Source organism: Nematolebias whitei, chromosome 5 (assembly GCF_014905685.2).
Source record: "Nematolebias whitei isolate Nwh7 chromosome 5, NemWhi1, whole genome shotgun sequence".
Classification (NCBI taxonomy): domain Eukaryota; kingdom Metazoa; phylum Chordata; class Actinopteri; order Cyprinodontiformes; family Rivulidae; genus Nematolebias; species Nematolebias whitei.
Genome location: NC_056502.1, coordinates 32,952,597 through 32,957,315, shown reverse-complemented (window position 1 = coordinate 32,957,315; position 4,719 = coordinate 32,952,597). Strand labels below are relative to the sequence as shown.

Here is a 4,719-nt window from a genome sequence, read left to right as displayed (position 1 = left end):
CCCCCCCCCCCCCCCCCCCAATACACACACACACACTCTTCATTTGTTCCCTTTTTTCCTCTCACTTCGTGCTTCCTCGTCAGATTGTGGCAGAAGAGTGTGAAAGGGAATGATCTCAAACCCATCATTGGTCTCAGATGCACTCTCGTTTTTTTCTCCCCTCTGACAAAATCATTTCAGCAGCTTGCTACACCTGCTTTGCTGAAGTGGCGCACTTGACTCATTTGATCTGTTTTTTGGTAACACTGTGCACAAAAGAAAGAAAGAAAAAAGTGACAACATATTTATTATACTTTGTCTGAGACTTATTTTGTAATAAAATCACTCTTAGACCTAACTGCAACACATTTCAGCTCTGGTTGGTTGATCTTTCACTTTGGTCTGGACTCAAATATAAAACTAATAAAATAAAGTAACAATCACAAACACATAGCTCTGGAGGACTCCCCTGACATTCAGGGCTGCTGTTATGATAAATAAATGAATTGGGTTAAATCTGACCTATAAATGTAAGTTTTGCATCAAACTAGTTGTAGATGTCATAGTGTCCTGTAGTTAATAGTGTTGTTAGTAGCAAAGTAGAGCTCAATGTGAAGTTTCTGATTTCTGGCACTAAATGTAAGGATTTCACGTCTCAGTCAGTTTTAAAGGTACTACACTAACATTTGATGTGGTAGTAGCTGAGACTCATTCCCAACACATACTCCATAATCTTACAGATTGCACAAGATCTTTGTTTAAAACGTTGACTTGAAAGGCAACGGTCTATTTGCATTCCATAAAGGAATTTTATTAGATTTGTATCTTTCAGATTTTGCTCCCCTATTTTTGTCATACGCCTATCGAACGTCAGATATATAACGGTACAGTCTCTGTCCATAAACATTCACTTGTCCAGGCAAAAACTTCTGATCCACTGAAGATAATTTCATGAAACTTCATACACATGTGCATCCTCACTAGATGGGGTGTCATTTATTTGTGTTTTGTAAACTAAACTAAACTAGATGGTGAAATAACAGTATCACACCTAACCCATCTATCTGAAAGACATGTGACCTAAAATGTCCCAGGTCCTATTGTTCCCTGGCTGATACATAATGATTGTTACCGATAGAAGCAAATGGAACGGTAAATTAGAGGGAAAATTAACATTTTAGTGGCTTCAACGGTTCTGATGAATCCAGAGGGTAGGGGAAGGTGAAAGCTTAGAGGATGTGGAGAGGTTGTGGGAGCATCTTGCTAGTTGATGAAGACGTGAATGTGGGGGTCCTAAGCAGCTGTGAGAAGCCCTGTTTTTACACTCCGATCTTTCATGAAACACCCCAAGCCTGGACTTAGACACCTTCTGGTCATTATCGGTGCTAAATTAAATTAGGCTGTGAGGGGGTCAGAGCCAACCCACCTCTGATATACCTTTGTGCTGTGAAGTGAGGTAGTAGCTAGACCTGTCACGATAACAAATTTTGCTGGGCGATTAATTTTCTCAGAAATTGTTGCGATAAACGATAATATTGTTTGAATTTTGACATTAGTAATTGTCAAATTTAAGAAGAAAAGTAGGTTAATTTCTATGTAGTACCTTTTTTGAGCACTCAATGGCAGAAAAAAAAGACTGTTTAAACCGAAGGATTCATGATAGTGAGGGAGCGAGCAGCAGCGTGTCTCTTCAAGAAAAATGGGAGGGAGGCCCCTTGTGACATGGGCCGTCTGTTCTTGTTTTTTGGTTTTCAAAATGGCGGACACTCGGAATGTTTTGAGCTCTTTAGCATAGCATTTGTCACACAAAGCTTTTAATAAAAACTCAGTAAACAAGTTCTCAGCTTCTCTTTACAGAGAAAAACAACTTGTTACACGAAGGCACATGTTTCAACCGTGAATTTTGGAGCTTCTACAAGACGGAGGTTTTTTCCCGAGGTCGACCTGTTAGCTTAGCTCGTAGCTTAGCTGCTTTTAATGATCCAAAAACGTGCTTTTTGACGGTTAAAATGGAATTTAAAGAGAAAGGGAGGGGTCAGTAAAGAGCACCGGAGTTTAGTTTGTTGTCATCCAGCGTCTTCAGTAGAAAGAGAGAGACATGAAGAAACGATAAGACAATAAATGAAAATGAGGTTGATAATTTTCATTCATCATGCGAATAATTGATTTGTTATTTATCGCGACAGGCCTAGTAGTAACAGAACCAAAACGGTTGACGTGTAAAGGTAAGGTCTTTGTAGCTCCATATTGATCTGTGTGGTCACCTGGTAGCTGGATTAAACAACAAATGGGTTTATTACCGAGAGAAGATCAATGATGATGCACAGCATCTTTGTACTTAGTTTAATGTTATTTATTCACAAACCGTGTAACTGGAAACAGCTGCACGCCGGTCCCAAGCCCGGATAAATGGGGAGGGTTGGAGAAAGCAATGGCAAACTACTCCAAATATTTTTTGCCGAAATACTCTATGGATCACGACGAAACGCTCTCACGTATAGTGTCGGATGGCAGGACCCCTGGGCCAGAAGGTACTCATACAGCTACCAGGGAAGAGCAAGGCAGTGTTTCGAGTAGCTCAGGCACTAATGACGCGGGTAGGACAAATCCATTAGGACTCCTATCTGCTGATGTAGCTTTAAGAGAAAGGACCTGTCTGCGCTTATCAAGAATCCACATTTTTGGAACATGGAACGTCCGTGGCATGAACACGGGCAAACTGGAAATTGTAAAAAAGGAAATGCAACGGCTTAACATCGATCTTCTGGGCATCAGCGAACTTCACTGGAAAGGAAATGGCTATTTCAACAGCGATGATTACACTGTTTTTTATTCCGGAAATGATAGAATAAAGCGAAAAGGAGTAGCTTTTATCACGGCCAAGGCAGTCACCAAAGCTGTTCAAGGTTTCAAGGCAATAAATGATAGGATCATAGCCATACGTATCAATGGGAAACCTCGCTCAATCACAGTTTTACAAGTCTATGCCCCCACAACCGACGCGGAGGATGAAGAGATTGAGAACTTTTTTTTCGATCTCCAACAAGCAATCGAACAGACTCCCACCAAGGATGTCATTTTCATAACTGGGGATTTTAATGCAAAAGTCGGTTCCAGTGAAGATAGTCCATATGTTGGCAAATTCGGGCTGGGTGTGCGGAATGACGCTGGCGATCGCCTGGTTCAATGTTGTTCAGAAAATCATTTAGCAATCATGAACACATGGTTCGAACAACCAAAGCGGCGTCTATACACATGGACAGCTCCAAATGGTGTGTATCGTAATCAAATCGACTATTTCCTGTGCCAACAGCGATGGAAAAGCTCAGTATTGGCTGTAAAAACATCTCCTGGAGCAGATTGTGGCTCAGACCACCAGCTCCTTGTTGCTAAAATCAAACTACGCATCAAAAACACCAGACAGCCTACAGCAACACGTTGCTTTGATACAGGTAACATCCCTCCACTTTATGCCGTTGAAATCAAGAAAAGTTTTGAAGTGCTCTGCACAACTGGAAAAGACCCCGACGAACTTTGGGAGGAAATCAAAGCCATCACACAAAATACAGCGGAAAAAATAGTCCCTTTGAAAAAACCAGGAAGAAGAACTCAGTGGATATCGGACGAATTGATCCAAATCGCCAACTTGCGCAGAGTAGCCAAAGCTACTGGTAACAGCACAGAATTCAGAAGGCTAAATGCGATATTTCAAAGGAAAGCCAGAGAAGACAAAGAACATTACTGGAACAATCAATGTGCAAAGCTGGAAGAAGCAAACAAGTTAGGTCATACACGAGCTCTTTTCACCTATGTGAAACAGACCAGGGCACCGTTTGCAGCACGCAAAGCAGCGGCCATCAAGGACCACGATGGAAAATTATTACATGACAAAAATCAAATCAAGCGTAGATGGCGGGAATACACAGAAGAGCTGTACTCAGACCATCAAATAGGACCGATGGAACAGGCATGTCAGGTCGAACAAGAACCATGCATTCTTGAGGAAGAAGTCGAGTGGGCTTTGAAACAACTACCAGACGGAAAAGCCTCTGGAATCGACCATCTTCCTGTTGAACTACTAAAAGCAGTGCCGATTAAGCTTTTAACAGACCTATGTCAAAAAATCTGGTCCACCAATTCGTGGCCCAAGGACTGGAAAAGATCAGTCTTTGTCACTATTCCAAAAAAAGGCGATGCCCAGGAATGTTCCAACCACCGTACTATCGCCCTCATATCTCACGCAAGTAAAATCCTTCTGAAGATCATACAGAATCGCATTGCAACGATTGTCGATAAGGAACTGCCGGAAGTTCAAGCTGGTTTTCGCAAGGGACGCGGCACTAGAGACCAAATCGCAAATTTACGTTGGATCATGGAGAAGACCCAGGAATATCAAAAGGACGTCTATATGTGTTTCATTGACTACAGTAAAGCTTTCGACTGTGTTAATCATGAAAAGCTATGGAAGTGCCTGACACAAATGGGCGTCTCAGAACACATCGTACAGTTAATAAGATCTCTTTACAACGACCAAGAAGCAACGGTTAGGACGGCATACGGGAACACGGAGTGGTTTCAAATCAGGAAAGGTGTTCGTCAAGGCTGCATCCTGTCACCAGTTCTATTCAATCTGTACGCAGAAGTGATCATGAGGCGTTGCAATTTGGAAGAATCTGAAATTGGAATCAAAATCGGCGGCAGAAACATCAACAACCTTCGGTATGCAGATGATACAACCCT

General features: G+C 41.9%; 1 protein-coding gene across 1 annotated transcript in view; it reads left to right on the top strand.

Annotated features, from left to right (window-relative positions):
• Positions 1–4,719, top strand: part of znf407 (zinc finger protein 407) — a 253,669-nt gene that overhangs the window by 174,111 nt on the left and 74,839 nt on the right. The window lies entirely within an intron of this gene.